Genomic DNA, 8,602 nt, shown 5'->3' with positions numbered 1-8,602 from the left:
ATTTCCCTACGTCTGCTGATTAACTCCATCAATTTTATAATTTGTCCCACATCTATCTCAGTATATACAGAGTTTTATGGGAGGACAAACTCTTCTTTCACATTCACCTCTCCCACAAGTCTCATTCCAGCTTCAGAAGAGGATGCTTACGTATTAGCAGACAAAATTGCTGACTGTCTAGCGAGAGAGTCCCAAGCAGGGTTATGGCTCAGCATTATTCACTAGCATCTTCACTCAGCGTGATCACCCTTCCCAGCACTGCTCTAATGTATGCTATTTAACACAGCACACAGCTATTTGCAGTAGGCTGGTCTACTTTTCCATATTATAGCCACAACTGTATCTGAGTATCGAATCACAGAGGAAGACCATGACTGAATACAGGGTTGAGATAAACTGGACTTGGTATTTATACTCTGATAACACTAAGTAGTCGTAGCCAGGGTCAAGCTCTTGTTCCAGCAGATGCAGTACAAACTCATTTTGAAGCCATCCTGACCTCTAAAGTATCATCAAAATAACTAAGTGCACATCAGGAGATAAGAAGGAGGTTGGGAACAGCCAACACAGAATCATAGTATCACAGGATGGCTTGGATTGGAAGGGACCTTAAAGTTTTTCTAGCTCCGACCCACTGCCATGGACAAGGACACCTTCCATTAGACCAGGTTGCTCCAAGCCCATAAACCTGGCCTTCAATACTGCCGGGGATGGGGAAGCCACAGCTTCTCCAGGATCAAGAAGAGCAGAAAGGAGGAAGAGAACACCATGCGAGGATGAATAACGTTAAGACTATATCCCACTTCAGTGTCACTTCTTAAGGGACCACAGTCTGTATGCCTTGGGACATGCAGGGGGAATATTCTGTTGGCACAGGCAGCATCCATGTCAATACCTGGATAAAGCCTGCTGAGAAGCTTTTCACTGCAGTGTCCGAGGTGACACACGTGAAAGCCAACAAACACCCTTGCTCCTCTCTCCAAGCTCAACTCTCCTACAATAGTTTTCAGAAAGAAAACTCTCTTACAGAACTCATTCAGTGTCTCTCTCAAAAAAACCCAGCTTGCCCACATTCACATCCAACAGCAGCACATCCTGGGAGCTGTACCTCAGCTCCAAACCCACGTGAGAACAACTTAGGCTGAACAATACAACTTGGGTGCAAGCTTAGAGCAAAGATGACTAGGAAAGCAAATCTCATTACTTGCACCTATTACCTGGTTTGATGCAATTCTCTCCTGATGAAGTCACTTTCTGGAGGAAAGGTTTTTACCTCAGGAAAACCACAACAGAAAGCCCCATTTCTGGTTATGCTTTGGCTTTTTGACTCAGCAGTAAATATGTTACCATACGATAGCCAAGGAAGAAAGATGATGCTCGTGTCAGGACATTTTCAAAGCCTTTCCTCAAGAGCTACCTGCGTGCCCAACATGTAGCATCACCAAATAAACCTGTTCAACTTAACACAATGACTGCTATCTGATGCCATTTGGCTAGTCTCCTCCAGTGGAATTCAGGAGTCAGAACTGACAGTAAGCTGGAGCAACTGCCAAGATCCTCACCATCCACCTTAGACTAACATCTCAGTTACAGCCTGTGCGAGTTTCACCAGAGAGACTGTTAGAGGCTGGCAGCCCACAATACAGTCAGTGTTTCAATCAAATTTACTGCTGCATACTGATACTGTGCAGTTGCTGGGATGAAAGCGGAGGAAGCCTTAAGGCTTGTAGAGGAAAGCTCACTGAGAAGAGGCAGCAGTTACCAGCCTGTGGCTCCCAGCCCAGATGAGGAAGGAAGGCTGCCCAGAGCTACGCTGAATCCAATAGCTGCTCCTGGTGCTGCATGCTGGGTGGGTTGATGTATTTGATTCTGAGGAGCAGGAGGCTTCCTCCACACTTTCACTCTTACAACTGTGTGATTTTTCTCCTTCCTGTCTTGTGCTGGATCTGGCTCTTTTTGGAGCTCTCCAGGTGCCAACTGAACTCCTTAACTCAACAAGGAGAGCAACAAAGTTTGCTGCTGGGTTGGCGAGTCCAACCAGCCCATGGCAGGGTTTGACTGTAGGTGGGAGTTGACCCATAATGAATAAAGGAAGGAAAGGAGAGCAAAAGCTTGTCTGCTTCATGATGGTGAGCCAGGAGATCAGCTCACAGTGCTTCACTTGAGTTTATCATCCTCAACCCAGCACAGTTACCCAGGCTGGTGCTGCAGGCAAACCCAATGCATAAAGTGTGGCTGGCAAGTTATAGGCTACCAAAGCACATGTGTGAACCCCGGTCTCCTTTTTCACCAGATTTTGAGGAAACATCTCTAAGAATTAACTCCCTAATTAGCTAAACCCATGCCATGAGGCTTTAAAAATCAAATAAACTAGAGAGGGGGTAAGAGAGACTGACAAGACAGACTGATCAAAAGCAGCTTAATTTCCTTGCAGAGCCCTGAGGAGCCGCATCCTGCGTCACCAGGGCACGAGCAAGGTCTGCAGAGCGTAGCTATTTCCAAAGCCCATTTTAACCTTAAGAATAACTAAATGCTTTATTTTCCAGAACGAACACGTTAATGCATATTTGGCTGGAATTTAATTACAGCAATCAAGAGGAGAACTGAAGCTGAACGTGGCTTTGGCAACGAGAGGAGGAACAAAGGCAGCTCCAGCTGGCAAAGCAAACCACAGCGCAGGTCAGCCAGCTCCCAACCGCACGCGCTCGGGCTCCCAAATAAACCCTGGTTGAAGCACGTCACTGAATTCAACAAGGACTTAGAGGAGAGGGGGGAAAAGCGGAGCTGCACGGCTCGAGTTTTCCTCCTCCTGTATTTATGCAAATGATGCCAAAGCATTTCTAATCTTAAAAGGGGGAAAATAAGCTTCCTGGGGAAAGTGGTTCCTTCCTTCCCTGTCCCTGTGGAACATGGCTCCCACAGGTAACACAAACCTTATCACCCACAGTGGAGGGTGACATCAGGCTGGCTCCAGGGCTTCTGTTCTGGCCGGCAGTTACAGCTCAGTTTTCTGAGAGAGGAAAGTCCAGCGATGACTTAAAAGCTGTTTCGTTTCTTGCAGGAAAGCATTGCGTCAGCACTGCCGGCTTCCCTGCAGCGTCAGTGGAATTTTCCAGAGGAAGCGGACTCGAGGAACGACCGGATCCATGTGCCAAAGCAGTTGTGAAGGGACCTGCAGTCGCTGCAAAATAAACTCCAGCAGTGTCTGTGCACACACGCAGATTTTTCCCATCTCGGCACAATAAAGTCACTTGTATTGAGATGGACAACGGCTCCCAGAAACCACCTCTGTGGAGCTACAATGGGAAATGCTGAACCTTGGAGCTGGTGCTAATTGGTGCTGGTGAAGTATTAGCAGAGAATATGCTTTTCTCAAGATGTTTCAATCTAAAGAGTTATCAGTTGCTTAAAAAAAAAAAAAAAAAAAAAAAAGAAAAAAGATTTCTTCAAAGCCAGATGAGGAGAGGCTTTGAAATTAAATAGTGGAGATACAATCTGAACCTGCAGTATGAAATCATCACAGCAGGTAGATAAACATATCCCAGATGCGATCTACCCTAAGGGCTGAGCATTTGACGCCTTGAGAGCCTCCTCTAAATGAGAGGTACCCACATGCAGCGATTCTGCCCTGGTCTTTGCAAGGTTTTAATAAAATCCAGTGTGGGAGATCTTTCCAGTAATTCCATCTCTGAAATGCCAAAGAAAAACACATTCCTTGAGATCCACATCTGAGTCACTCGATGCCCTTCATCTTGATTTAGGGTTACGAAACCTTTCTGCTGTGGAAGCGGAGGCAGAACCTCAAGTACCATGAAGACTAACGAAAACTCCAGTCAACAGAAATGCTTTGTGGAGAACTTCAAGTTTTGCTGATTTGGTTCATGGAGAGTTCTTATTATTGTTACCTTCCCAAATGAACTGTGAGCAGAAATGAAAGTGAAGCCGCCTAACCAGGTCCCACTGCTCCGGCTGGAAGCTGCACCACCAAAAATGAGGATGTAAACAAGTGATGGTGTTTATCGCCGCAGTGTTACCAGACAGGGCACTCAACCACAAGTCCAAAGAACCACAGTGTCAGCATGGGGCATGTTCTGCATGTGGGGAGAAGGGAAATCCTCTTTTGAGCAGTGCTGCATGGTGTAGTGCTAAAGGCAGAATATAGTAGACCTGTTGTGTGCAATGGAGGTCTGGAGCTCTGCTTCGGCTGGAGCCAAAAACTCTTCTTTCATCCTGGGAAACTAAACAGCCTGCAGCCATTTGCTTCTCTTAACATTCTTCACTCCAAGAAGCTGCCCAGGGAAGGTACAGACACCTTGAGAGCAAACTTATGCCTCCTGATGGAGGCTGCTTTTCAGTCTTGGTAGCTTCCTATGGATGTAAGACCTATTCAGAGCGCTCCAGGGTCTTATCAATGCCTGACTTGAAATTGGAAGAGCAAGAGAGCTGTCTATTCTGCCTGCTCTCCCTCCTGTGTCACGACAAACTGGAACAAATGAAGGATTTCTTTTAAGAAACAGCCAATGTTTCCACAGGGAAACATGAGAGAAGACAAAACCCACCAGCCTATCGTACCACCTTTATACATCAGGATAGGATGCTACTACCAAGCACACCAAAACACCTAGCTCTATTTGACTGACAGCTGAACAGAAAGCCCACACAAAAACCAGGGAGCAGATCCACACAGCAGCATGGAGAGACCACCAAAAGCTGTTGGAGAAGATGATGAAGACTCAGAAACACTTAGAATTACAGATTCTTCCAAAAAACGAGTTCAGTTGGTTTGTGATCACACACATACAGAGTCATGAATCACTCCATTTGCATTCCCTTACTTTTGCCACTCCTTTATCTAATCAGCCTCACTCCATCACTTTCTAACTTGCAAGCCCTGGGTAACTTGCATTCACTGATTTTAGACTCCAGGTTATCCTGCTTACTAACTTGCTCAGCCCAGAGATTAACAACAACCTCTTGCAAAGTCAACTTGAGCTAGCTTGGAGAAACAACACAAGGGTGAGGGAACACATAACCTTCTGTCCCATGGTCTGCAGCATTATATAGCATCTCACAATGCAGGGCTACTGCCACCTCAACAGAAGCTGTAAAGTAGCACAATGCTCTTTGCTTGAAGGGTTTCACAAAGGATTTAATGACTTGCTGCTTTCTGACATTGCATTAAATGTCATGGTGTCCCTGCTTGCAGGTGTTATTTTTGTATTTTAATGGCTGTGTAAGTGCACTCCATCAATAGTCTTTTTCCTCCCAAAAAACCCGTTGTGTGCGATAATCACGGGATGGTTCACCAGGACACTGCTCCTTCCTGGCAGCTTCAGAGCTGCTGTCACCTCCTGTTGGCCTCTGGAACATCTCTGAAGACAACAGCCACCTTGTCCTCATCCTTCTTGGCAGCAGCACAGAATTATCCTGGGTTCTGACCAAGCTTGACTGCATGGAAATAGCTTTTAGGTCAGATTTCAGGACAAACTTCAAGGCCTGGAAAGGACAAAGTTCTCACCCAAAGGCTTGTTTTGCCATGCTGCTTCTCACCAGGGTCCACAGCATCTCCTGCAAAGGAAACTCAGGTGGCAAAGAAACCAACACGTATCTCACAGATCTGCAGCACCGGAGTGCTTCCTCCTCTTCCTCACATGGTTGACAACCACCTAATGCCACCAAAACCAATGTGGCAGTGATACTGAGCCTGCTGCCTTCGCCTTTGTATCCAACTCCTCAATGTTCCTTGGTGCTTTGGAAATACAACTGCCACCAGGTTCCATGACACTGACTGTTGCTTAATGTGCTCCTGAAACAATCAGATTCACCTGGATGACAGCAGGATAAAGACCTATGCAACAGCAGAAGGATTAAAGCAAAGTAGTACTACTGTGGATAGGGCCTTTCCTTGCAGCTAAAGTCCAGCAGCCTGGGCAAGAGCCTCTTGCACTGCTCCAAGTTTCTTTAAATAACATTTCATGGCATTTCTTTATCCCTGAAATGCTTTGCACAGCAGTGAGCTACACTTGCAAGACAGAGATATAAAGCAGAAATTTTCCACTCAGCAAAATCAGTCACAGCCTGGGGCATCAGAACTCGTTTTGGAGATGGGGAACACGAGGACAGCCAGCCAAGTTATCCCTCTAGTCAATCATAAAGTGTCCTGGCTTGTTTAAGTGTTCGATGCCTGAGGAGGGAGGAGGAGGAGGGGGAGGAACAATTTTACTAGCATTGCAATCTCAGATCATAAACTTCTTGGAGTGCTCATCTTAAGCTTAGGGAAAAAAACAACCCAAAGCACAAAGCAGCAACTCCACACTCCTTCAAAGAAGAGTCCAATCCACACGTGACAATTCCACTTGAAGACCAAACCCTGCAGCCTCTTTTAACAGGTTCAAGGAGAAGCATTTGCCACCAAGTCCATTCGGGTTTATAATCACTGTTTGTTGTTAAATTCTAATCCTCCTCATCTATAGCAACCAGTGATGCCGGGAAGTCCTCTGGCTCCTCTGTGTTATTACCCATAACTGCTCTGCTGTTGTTTAGAGATCAGATTAAGCCTTCGTGCTTTCAATATAATGGAAAGGGAATTTGTTTCCATATTCCTGGCTATTTGCTTTTCTTTTTCTTCCATCCTTTCAACTCCACATTCTGTATATCAGTTTGTTTCCGCCTCTACTAGAGGGAGCTCCAAGCTGACGGACAGACCAGCACCTACCTGTAATTACAGACATCCTCAGCTCTGCCTTTGGCAAAGCTTGTGGCCTGTTGCACAACCTCTATGGAGCAGTTTTCCAATCTCTCCAGCTCATTACTAAGAGAAGAGCAGGGCTGCGTGGGCTTGGCGCTGCCTTTGGTGCAGGAATGTTAACGGGCAGCTGCCTGCAGCTGGGCAGAGCCAGCCCCCATCCATGGCCATATGATGCCTGGGAAGGCTGGACTTGCCAAAAGCTGGGATCTAGCAATTACGGAAAGCCCAGAGTCTATAAACAGACCTATAGGTGAGCACAACACCACTATCATGCATCCTGCTGTCCAGGAAGTGCGAAGCAATCACAAGCATTTTACACATTAAACAAACTCAGGAGCTGTTTAATACCAAAGTGCCAAACCTGACCCTCTGCAGCATGGCATGAAGGTATTCAGAGGAAAGGTGAGACAGCTCGGACTGCCACAAGGAAATTTGGAGCCTGTCAAAAAGGTTATGTGGGACAAAATGGCACTGCCCAGAGCCAAGTCACACCATAAGTGTGATGGAGGCTGCTGGGGAATGCCACGTAGGGAAACACAAACTGCTGGATGAGAGATGTCTTCTCCAAGAGAAAAGAAGTTGACTTATGTTTCCACTTCATTGAAAAGCTTTTTCAAAACGTACTTCTGCAGCTTTGTTTTCTCTGCAAACATCCATCCACCTGTAAATGCTTCAGTCAGAGCATTCACGTTGATACGGGCTTCAACAGCGGGAACTGAAGAACCACTAAGAGTACTTGGAAAGGTGCCTTTAACACACAGGGCTTTCAGGTTTAATGGGATAAGTACTCCCATTAACTCCATTCTTCCCTAGGAGAAGATACTGTGTGTAGGTGCTCACCTAAGATTTTCTGGGGAGATTTTAAAGCTTTCTGTTCAATACTAGCTCCTTATTCAACATAAAAATGACAAATGCTTCCTGCCACCAGCTTTTAAAGCTCCCTTAAACAGTGCTTATGTCAGAGAGGGGGCATGGGAGGGAAGCAGGGAACCTGTATCCACAATTCATGTATCACAAACACCACAAATCCTGTCTCGGCTCACACACATGGTTACATGGGGTGAGATGGATCCAACACTGGGGAACACAGCACTGCTCCTGCCCAACAGACCTCGGGCAGCACTAACAGCAAAAGCTCTCCCACAAATCCCTGCCCCATGACCCTTTGAGTGTCAAGGGAAGGAGCAACCAGCAGCTTGATCCTTGCCCAGTGACCCCAGTCGCAGTGACTGTTAATGACTAACAACCTGAGCTGCCCATCAGCTGATGTCACTTTCATCATCATCACATAGCTCTGGACAGCAAGATCTCTTCCAGCACTAACTCAACAAGAGCAGAACCAACAGCAAATGTGGTAATTAAGGTGCACAAATTATGGTTGTAAGTGAAGATTATAATTAAAAGTAGCATATAATTGAATGTACTCCTATAACCACCCTGTTACGGCACCAAAGCGCTCACAAGACACCTTGAAACTGTTCTGAAACTCCAACTGCCTCTTGGAAAAAAGGGTCATCATCAAAAATCACATTTTCTTCTGGTAATGCAAACAAAAAGTCAGGGTCAGATTCAAGACTAAACCCTGCTCCCACCTCAAATCACATAATTCCATGCAGCACCTCGTTCCGGGCCTTGTTAGGCCTGTTCTTTGTTAAAACACACCACGCTCATGATGTTTCATACATTCCTCTAGTGCTCAAGAAACACCACAGACATCAGGCAGAAGAAGAAGTTCAAATATGTCTTGGGAAACTGCTTCCCTGCACCCCTCTTTGCTCCAACACTCACATACGTACATGCTTGTGTGTCCACATGTTCCTCAATATACTATGGAAAGACTCTATCTGTCACTCT

At 46.0% G+C, this 8,602-nt stretch overlaps 1 protein-coding gene across 1 annotated transcript in view; it reads right to left on the bottom strand.

Moving 5' to 3' along the window:
- The window catches only part of ZC3H18 (zinc finger CCCH-type containing 18), a 39,312-nt gene that overhangs the window by 17,479 nt on the left and 13,231 nt on the right, over window positions 1–8,602 (bottom strand). The window lies entirely within an intron of this gene.

This window comes from Nestor notabilis, unplaced genomic scaffold (genome assembly GCF_000696875.1).
Source record: "Nestor notabilis isolate BGI_N333 unplaced genomic scaffold, ASM69687v1 scaffold15544, whole genome shotgun sequence".
Lineage (NCBI taxonomy): Eukaryota > Metazoa > Chordata > Aves > Psittaciformes > Psittacidae > Nestor > Nestor notabilis.
Note: the sequence above shows the minus strand (reverse complement) of the source record. Positions and strands in the feature narration are given on the sequence as shown.